Source organism: Tenrec ecaudatus, chromosome 10 (genome assembly GCF_050624435.1).
Source record: "Tenrec ecaudatus isolate mTenEca1 chromosome 10, mTenEca1.hap1, whole genome shotgun sequence".
In the NCBI taxonomy this organism is placed as follows: Eukaryota; Metazoa; Chordata; class Mammalia; order Afrosoricida; family Tenrecidae; genus Tenrec; species Tenrec ecaudatus.
Window position 1 is genome coordinate 23,174,745 of NC_134539.1, and position 10,753 is coordinate 23,185,497.

Sequence of the window (10,753 nt, forward strand, 5' to 3'; positions counted from 1 at the left end):
GTTTGATAAATCACTGATTTAGAGTCAAAAAGAAAGAAAGAAAGAAAACTTCAGTTGCTCTATTAAAATGGAGTTCAGTGAATTCTTGGATGGGCTCTCTGTGGAGCAGATTAACTGAAAAGCTGCCAAATTTTTACTTTTCCTTATTATGCTCAAAGAGATTTAACTGGGATTTGGCCGGGGGGGGATTTTTATTTACATTCATATTTCCACAATTGCCTGTTACTAAATGAACTAACCCTGAGAAATCATGGTGGCATTCCACTCACATGGGCATAGTTTAGCGTTTGCTATATCTGGTAGCTTTTATTCCTCTTTAATAAGTGGAGGCCGATATGCTGATATAGCACCCAATCAGTTTCTCAGCAGTTATATTTTAGTGTTGATTTAGAGAGAAAGAAGAGAGAAGAGAGCAAGGGCAAGAGAGTTACCAGGAAAGTTATAGATAGATGTTGGTCTAACAAGAGCACCTTTCAAAGTCTTCACAATTTTTGCCATGTGGGTAGCCCTGGGTGTAGCTGATGTATTCTCTTTTCCCATAAGAAGTTTTTCTGCCCGACGGCTTTTAAGAGCCTTGTCGGGAGGAAGGCAAAGTGATTTACAACCTGGTTTATCTTCACACAAGAACCTGGGGGAAATCCCAGAGCTGCCCCATCACCTGGTTGTTTTAATTTAGAGTTTTTAAGCGCAGGCCTTTGAATTATTCTCTCCCCAGATCTAAGAATGCAAATTGTATCGATTACTTCATTAGGAAACTATTCCAAGGGGACGTTATCCCCCTAGGGCTTTGGGTATGACTTGTTCGTCCAAACATAATTCAACACCATGTTCACAGATCAAGATGAAGTTGATTAAGGGGTTAATATAACCAGAGCAGGGGGCTATGGTGGTGCTGTGGGTTAAATGTTGGGCTACTAACCCCAAGATTAGAAGTGTAAACCCACCAACTGATCAGAGAGGAAGATGGGGTGTCTGCTTCATAAAGATTTCATTTCAGAAACCCTAAGCCACCGTCTTCTCTGTACTATAGGCTCACTAGCCAAAAGGTGGGCTGTGTGAGCCCACGCACCAACGATTCTACAGAAGAAAGATGTGGATGTTGGCTTCCGTAAAGATTGACAACCTTGGAAAGGCAGTTGTACATTGTCCTGTAGACTCACCAAGAGCTGGCATCAACTCCCAGGCTTGATTTGGTTTGGGTCTACCTAGTTTCTAGTTAGAGAGCCCTCATGGCACAGTGGTTACACAATGGACTACTAACCCCAAGGTCAACAGTTCTAAACCACCAGCTGCTCTGAAGGGGAACGACTAGGCTTTCTACTCCTGTCAAGAGTTACAGTCTCAGAAACTCACAGGGGCAGTTCTACCCTGCCCTATGAGTTGGCATGGACTTGATGGCAGGGTGTTCATTTGTTTGTTTTTGAGATTCTAGTTTGAAAACTCCTATGACTCTTTGCTCCTACCTATACAATGAAAATGATACTATTTGCTCTTTTCTCTGTTCATGGGATTACTGTGAAGCTAAAGTAAAATGTTCATTCATGCATATATGAAACCTGGAAAACTTTTGTATATGACAAAAACTGACAGTGCCCAATAGGAGTCACCAACAGTTTTAAAAATCAAGTTGTAAGAAAACAGGCTTGTGAAAGTTCAAAAAGTTAAATTGCCTGAAACTAGCTAAAACTATCCAGAAACACGGGGGTGAAAATATGAAGAAAAGCGGGACCTTCCATTTTCCCCTCTTTGTTTATGAATGCGATGTTTGTTTGTTGTTTATATCGGAGACCGGCCTTAGACAATTGGTTTCCAGAATGTGGCTAGTTGAACTTTCAGGGAGAAGGGAGGCCTCTCCAACTTTTCCGTGAAGCAGCAGAAACTGTTCTGAGGGGGAAGGCCGCGCAGCTGTTGGCTAGACCACTGTTCTACTCTCTGGGTGAAGAAGGACAGGCAGCAATGTCTGCAGCCAGAAACCTGTCCCCATGTACACACACACATACATACACATACACACACACACACCCCACCACCACCCCTGGAGGACAGGCAGAGCAGGGCCCCCTGTTGGGGAGATATTCTTCCTGTTCGGGAAACCCAGCTGCCACTAGAATTTGCAGTCTGACCCGTGGCCAGTTCACACAGCTGTGTAGTCCTCGGGATTCCTTGAAGGGCTTTTGATGCCAGTCAGCTTGATTCCTGTTGGCTGTGAAGTTGGCCCTCGCCTCGTGGTGGCCCCATTCACAGGGGTTTAAAAAGTTGTGTGGCGTTGGTTTCCACTGTGTGAGTTTTGGAAGGGAGTGACCAAAGTCCGTGTGAGTCCGGGAGTTGCGGTGAAGCCCCACCAGCACAGCATCACAACCACCCACAAGCCTCTTGCTTGGAAGGAAAGCGTTCTACCACCGAATCGCCAGTGAAACTGCTCAGCATCGCAGCCACATTCAAGTCGCCACTGACAAGTGGCTGTGCTTGCGGCTCCTTGGCTGCGGATCGAACCCAGGTTTCCTACACCAAGAAAGGTGAACATTTTACCACGAAACCACCACAGCCCTCTGACATCCCTTTACCTTTGATCAATACCTCTTTAAAAAAATTAACATATGGGAAATTTCCTAGACCTTTTAAAGAAATGGATATTAAATAGGTGGCTTTATTTTGCATGTGCAGGAAGAAGCCAAAAGAAGAGCTCTTAATAGCTCGCCTCTGTGGCACTATTCAGTGCATCCACTAGAGGACTCTTATCCCGGTGGCTCAGCATCTCTCGCCTTTCATTCTCTGTGGCCTCTGGCACTGGATGCTCAACTGACTCTTGCGTTGGGCCGCCGGGTACCTAACACTGTTCGAATGAAAACATTCCCCCTACGTTAGCACCTCCTGCTCGTTCAATAAAGCGATGTTGAAATACCTGCACTGGCTTCAATGAACTGTACTTGCCATTTTTTCCTGCTTCTTAGCTAGATAGAATGGAGATGATTGTGAAGTGGATGAGCGGTTTCTTTGGGTGTACTCCTGAAGCAGCAATCATCATCTGTTTGCCTTTCGAAGGGTAACAATTATAATCACTTAAAACCCCAAGGGGAACAAAAATAGAATTTACATTAGCATATAAAATATACAGCTGGATTGGGCAAGCCGATAAAATTCGGGGGGAAATAATTCTCATCTGAATGCTATTCAAGCTCACAAGTAAAATGAGTTCCAGAGTATTTTACATGCTTCCTTCCTATGAAATAATACATAGAACAATGTTGAGAGGATTTTCCTAAAAGTGAGCACAAGGAGGAAATAGACATGGTTGCCAGGAGAGGATCCCAGTGGGAATGGGCTAAAGGGTACTGTGAAGATACCGGAGAGTAGAATGCATAATGATACTCACACGAAGTACTGAGAGCTGTGAAGGAAAGGCTTCTTACAGTGAGACTACAGGCATGTGCGCTTTGTGGGGGCAGGGCGGGCAGGATAAGGTGGCTGTAGTCTGATCAACAAAGGGACTTCCTCATAAAGAAGAAAAATTCCCGATTAATAGTACTGCCTTCCTCCATTGTTAATGTGAAAGCAATACAGAGGCAAGTGGAATTGCTGCGGTTGATGCCCCATTGTTAAGAGGCAGGACTCTCTTTCCTATTTTAAAACATTTTCATAGCATTTCTTCTCAAATAACTTATTTCTTGCAAGCCCCTTTTCTTATTCTAGCCCCGATCACAGGCAATCTCCTTCACCATTTATGTAATTTAATTACTTTTGCTTTTGTGTGGTTTTCATGGTTTGCAAGATATTTTTTTTTCATTTTTTTTTTGTGTAGAGCACAGAAGAATGAAAATGGAGTTTTGCCTTATCCATTATGCTACTAGCAACAAAACACTAACATAATCAATATATTAAAGGCTTTCCCAGCTGTGCCCATTTGTCAAAGGCAGGCTATTTGAGAAATTACACTAATGAATCTTGAAAAACTCAGCATCTTACACTAAAACTTGCTCTCCCTTCGTATGAACATTTCCTGTTTTAAGAAGCAGGAGAAGAAGAAAAACTATCATCTTTCCATATGTTACTTGAAGATCCTCTATTAAAAACTGTTATAATGGAGGCAAATAAAAAAGTCAATATGCAAGCCCCCTCCCCTATTGAGAAGCCATCCTCAGCATCCATGCTGAGTCCAACCTGAAGGCCTTTCAGGAAGAGCCTCCACAGTGCTCCTAAGTCCTAAGAGCTCTCTGTAGGAAACTCCGATAGCAATGATCTCAGTGCATTCTCACCACTGGTTGACATGTGTGTCTCCTACAGAGATGCTGAGTAGTCTTTTTTTCCGAGGGTGTACCCACGTGCCAGCACCATGCTTAAAACCTAAGAAGTATGCAATCGTGTTTGTTGAGTGAAGTACAGAAAAATCCAAGAAACCTGGAGCCTGGGCAAGGGGGATACCCATCTGCAGAGGGAAACTCAAATGTCTTCCACTGAATACCGAGAGCTTACACAATGATAGCTACCCCTATCAAAGGTGGAAGGAACGTTTGCCAGGTCTGCACAAAACAAGGCACTCCACTGATGCTGGCTCTCACAGATTTGACTGCAGACCATTAATTTTCACTCCAACTCATATCAAAATATTATGGTATTCACTCATATTAAATGCAATCTCCGCCATGACATCAGATCTAGTCATGATAAATGAAGCACTGAAGAGTTAGAAATGCAAAGGTTTACCTTTCTAAAATGATCTAAGCTCTCCTTTCCCTTAACATAGAATAGCAGTTTGTTTGGGGTTTCATTTTAGATTTTAATAAATATTTTCAATGTTAATCAGTTCTTTAAACAATCTATCCTGCGGTTAATTATATCACTGGAGAGCCTTGAAAGGCTGAGTTCTTAGCTCTTAATAGCAGCGACCTCAGGTTTCATTAATTTTTTATGTCTGTTTTTAAAAATGGAAAAGCATTAACATTCTCAGCCATTGTCAACATCCATTGGATGTGGTGGCGTCTAGATGGCATTAGTCTGTCCTTTGCTGTAAACCCTTTATGCTCTGAGAGCCTTTGAAAGTCCACGACCTATGACTTGACTTTGCCACAACCTGTACTGACTTTGTGTTCACAGTAGTTTCCAGGGACAGCTGTGGTACATCACTTGAAGAATTTCCGTACCTGTGCAGGCCTGTTGCCAAGGTTCTTCAGACTCTCCCCCCAATGTAGGGATAATCCACCTGTGTCGCACTTATTTTCCAAATGAAATCTCGATCATGTAAAATTATTAAACAAAACGAGACCCCACCAACCTTCCCTGAGACAGACTTGGATGTTTATTTAATAGCCCGTACTGCTAATATTCTTAGTATTAAATAAAACTCACTTTTGGAGAATTGCCTCATGGGTTTAATGCTGAAACACTCCCTTGCTGATTTTCCTCTTCCACTTTATACTGCTCAAACCATACCTGAATGTCTATGCCTCTGTTTGTAGATACCCATTACGTCTGCATACAGACACCTGTCATTTTGATGAATTTAAAGGAAAAGAAGAAATTGCCTAGGCTTCTAACCCATGACTTAGTACATAGAAATGTAATGTAAATTTCCAAATCAAGGGTAAGATAGCAAAATATGCATTTTAGTAAGTGTGAAAAAAACTAAGCCTGCATTTTATTTAAAATACGACTAGAGTAATGTGCGTTTTTAGAGCGAAAATTCAAGGGTCTTTCAAGGCAAGAACTCCAAGGTCAAAGAGGAACAGCTGAGTTGGATACAATCGATTGGGTGGATTTCGTGGGACTGAAGTGCTCCGGCCTCAGCATTCTCCTCTTTAGAGCACGCTCCTTGAAAGTCCACAATTATCTCTGACTGTTAGACAATCCATCGCAACGCTCATCATTCTGTGGTTCAAACATGAGGGATCGAAATCGGTTCACTTTATGGGAATCTTAAACTTACGAAATGCAAGACTCGAGTTTGTTTTTCAGGTTCTAGTTATTCGTTTCACAAAAGCACTAATCCAATTGCGACTTTAGAGTGTGAGCTGTCTGCGTTTCAAAGGTGACCTAAGGGGGTGGGGGTGGGATTTCTACAACTCAGGCACCATTTATTGCCTGAATCACAGATAGAGTGAGAGTGTTTGGCTTTCTTTCCAGGTAAAAGTGAAAAATCCGAGCAGTTTTATATTGGATGTAAATGGTGTCCTGAAATTCTTTTTGTTGGTGCTTAGGGGAACTAGAATGAATTATCTTGATGTAATCTTAACACCGTCATTTTGCGGATCCAGGCTAATAAATCAACAAAACTGAGCGTATAAAGTATCCGCAGTTCCAATCTCCCGGCTCCAAAGATTTTTAAAGTAAAAAGAGCAAAGTTAGAGCTGTTGGAAGGATGTTTCTCTTGAATGTGTTACAAAGCCTATTCATCTTTACTCCTTAGTAGGGAATCCCCTAATGAGGCTCCCGTTCGCTCCCATATTTCTTTTAATCTCTTTAGTTTTCTAAATAAGGGCAATGGGAAAGATGGAGCACCACTAATCGCTGAATGATGAAGATAAGACATTATTTGATTAAAAGTATGTCACCTTAAACTAAAGGTGTCCTTGGGGTACAGTGGTTAAGCTCCTGGCTGCTGGTAGCTCAACCCCACCAGTCATTGCACTAGGGGAGATGTGGCAGTCTGCTTCCATAAAGATTAGAGCCCTGGAAAGCCTATTCAGTGGTCCTACTCTGTCTGTCCTACAGTGTTGCCATGTGTCTGAATCTACCAGATGGCAATGGATGAGATTTTGGTTTGTTATCAAGGTTAACTCTAAGAACATAAATACTATGGCAAAAAATTTTTTTTAATTTTTTAAATTTGATTTTTAAAAAATCAAACAATCAGTTGCTGCTTATAAAACCAAATGGTACTATTTTATTACTTTAGTCAAATTTAGCATAAGAAGAGAATTAAAGGTTTACAATGAAAAGAAGAAAAATCTCATTGAAGTCAGTAAAATGGAAAAAACAATTGGTCTGCTTCCTTGATTAGAAGGAAACTGAGTTTTTAATGAGGGTCTCCTCTTGAGAAGTAGACAAGAGTAGACCTTTGTCACTACAACTGATTTTATCTTTTTCTCCTTTAGTATGGTTTGGGGTGGAATGGCAACTGCAATATATTCTCCATAATGAATGTCCCCAAAGAAAACAAACTGGTCAGACTTATGTTTCTAAATTCAATTTAAGGATATAGTTGGGAGTAACATCTCACTGTAAGAGTTTGCTTCCAAATGTTTTATCAAAGAAAGTACAATTAACAGGGACCCATTCCTCAGAAAATATCCAGAGAATGTTGGCTTTCTCTGGAGATCTGAAGTTCTTTTAGGGTTGAGCAAATTAGCCATATTTTTCTACCATTTTATTTAGTCTTGAACCCAACTTTAAAGTCAGATTTTCATTCACATCCTGACTGTCTAAACTGTCTGATTTAACTGATCATTTTCTAATGGTATTAGAGTCTGCCATCATCTAAGTCTTCTTCTGATGATAAACTGAGACAATATATGCAAAGCACTCAATGGTCACTGAACCACTGTCCCCCAAACTCACTGCCTTAGAGGTGATTCTGACTCACAATGACCCTACAGGACAGAGTAGAACTGCCCCGGTGGGTTTCTGAGAGTGGAAGTCTTTATGGGAGCGACACTCTCATCTTTCTCCTGCAGAGCAGCTGGTAGTTTTGAACTGCTGACCTGACACCACTGCCACAGATCCTTTGCATCATAGTAATAGCCAAGAAATGTTTATTTTAGCTTCTTATCTCTTTATATTTTGTAACTGATGTAAGATACACAATGCATTTTACACAAATAAGTCAGACACAAAAGGACAAATCTATTCCAATACCACTTATATGAAATATCTAGAATAGGCAAAGGCATAAAGTCTACCGGAGGCTAAGGAGTGGTGAGTTATTACTTAAGGGATGCTAAGGTTTTCTTTGAAGTACTGAAACCTTTTAGAAATGAGTTTTGCTATACATAGAAACTGTGTCATAAAAACCATTTTTAAAACTACTAAATAGAAGTCATACATGGGGACAGGTTTTGCATTTAAAAATTATAATATCACAACTGCCAGTCCTATTTTGCTTTTCCCCTTCACCGGAATATCTGGTGCCCTTGACATGGCTCAAGGGGTAAGAGCTGCAATGTAACAATGAGATGATCCTGGTTACCATCCCCATCTCCTCTCTTTTGTTCTTTCATTTAGGTACCTATTGGCTTGAAATGATTGTATGTAAGGGAAGGAATGAAGACTTCGAGAGTACTGTTTAGTTAAAAACACGTAGAATTTTGATTTTATGAGCATGATAAGTGTTTCCTTATTCCAATGGTCAGAGGTTAAAGAAAATTATCAAATCATGACCACTACATCAAATAATTAGGACATCAAAGGGGAATGGAATATTATGGTCTAATTATAATACAAAGATTTCCAATACTGAGAATATTTACCAAGTCCAAGAATTAAGGCATAAGTGAATAAAAATACCCGTAACATGCCATTCAAAAGTTTAAAGTGTTTGTAAAGGAAAGTACATACCACTTACAATTATTATTATTTAGAAGATAAGTTTCAATTGTCCAATGTTTTCAACAAAACATATAATTCGTAGAGGAGTAAATTGAGATTTTGTTTCAAATTATGAATATCATAAAATATTTGAACAGCATTTTCCCCTCAAGCTGACTGTCAAAGGATTCTAATTTCATGCATGTACAGGACATATTTGCTTGCAAATATCCAGATAACATTTTATTTATTTACTTCCCACATAACACTTTAATAATGTGTAGATAGAATTAAAAAAAAACAGATGCTGCTAGTTTGGTTCAAAATTAATTACAAAATTAAATAGCTGTATTAGTTAAGTACTATGGCCCAAAGTGAATTCTGTATTTAAGAACTATCTGTGGTCTGAAAGTATCTGTAATACCAATTTATAAGAAAACCAAATTTCCCAATTAAATTCTTTGTTATTAAAAATATATAAAGCACTATATTCAAATTTAAGCTGTCGCAAATTGTATTGACCTGATTCCTCTTATACCAACAGATTAGTAGTTTAGCTAGCTAGGTTTTATTTTATTTTATTTGCTAGTTTGTTTTTAAACTCTCAAGTTGAAATTTGTTTTAAGGATAGAAATTGTAAATCGAAAAAGGAAAGCAACACTGATGACTTTAGAAAACCACGAGAGGTAGTCTCTTCCTGCAATAGTCACTGGTAAACTAACTTAACTATGTTGAACAGACACAAAGACAATCAATAAAAATAAGTTAGTAAAACATGTGCTTGATAACATGCATTAGTATATCATTAGTACATTAAATTAATTCTTTTGAAAATCTATTTTCTATGGTCAGAGGAAGCTGATACGTAATTTTTAAAAGCATTTGGTAGAGAGAGGATTGTAAAAAGTGAAAGCACATGCGGTTATATCTGTCTACACCTACATGAAAGTTAAGAGTAGTTTCAACAAAACAAGCTGGGTAAACACAAACAGCCCTGGGGGAAGGGGGCATTTTTGCTTCCACTCCATCCATCAAACGAGAAAACTTTAGATGAACTGGCCTCATCTGAGAACATGCAGATCCATTCAGATACAGGGCATTTCAGCCATCGCCATGGCAACAGCCTATGCCAATTTAAAGGGCAACAAGAGCCACAAACAGAAAAAAGTTAAAGATTACTGAGCACTGTTCATTCTTTTTTAAAAGGTGAATAGATGATGAAACAATTTAGAATATCCCCACCATCCGCAGGAGAAAAGGTTGATCAAACTTGAAATGGTTACTTTGACCTCAATATTAGCTTAGATGCCTTATCTAGTCACAGAAAGTCAATGAGATAAAGGGGATAAAACCAAGAGAGCCTTTCTACGAATATGCCTTGGTTTCCAAATCTACTAGAGGAGATTGGGAGAGGATGTTAAGAAGACATCCTTGAATAAACTTGTACACTTTTGTCATAAGAAGGGGAGGGAGGAGAAAAGGGAGTAGCGGCAAGGGGGCCGAGGGGCTGGGGACTGGTGGTGCAGTAAGGCAGTTCTTTCTCCAGCCCCAAACCTTTTCAGAGCATAATTTTCCAAACGGTTAGTATGGAAATATCATTTCCACTTTAAGTTTTGTCTTTGAACGTTGCTCCCTGAAGGGCTGTGAGGAAGAAAGGGGGAGGGCTCGCGTGCAAGTAAGAGCACAGAAGTAGATTTACCAGCTAAGGGGGACCCCACTGTTCATTTTCTCTTCCAGGGAAAATGATCAGGATTGACACCCCACCGAGTGGTTCAGAAAGTCAGCTGCAGGTTCTTGAGAATGCAACAATAACCTGGGTAGTGCCCTTCCCGCCTCCCCCTTCCCCCAGCACCCTGCTGCCTGCCACCTCTCACTCACTTTGAAGGCATTACTCCCGTCCTAACAGGGCTAAGCAGGTAAACCCAGAGCCAGTTTGCTGACCTTCTTCCAGGCCAAACCAAAATTAGAACTGGGTTTTCCCCGTTTGCTTGTTTCACCAGCCCTCCTTCCAGCCCCCGCCTTTTGTGTGTGAGGATTCCTTTTCAAGCCCCCCACAGACCGAGCGCCCCAGAAGAAATGGTAATTTTTGGTTTAAAAGTTCACTTACCACGGCAACCTCATATTGCTTTGTCATGCTTTTTGCACTTAATTTTTCAGAACTGCTTGTGCAGGGCGCAGAACTGGAAGGCAGGGCTAAAGTATCTCTAGTAATCACAACAAAAAGGAGAGAACATTC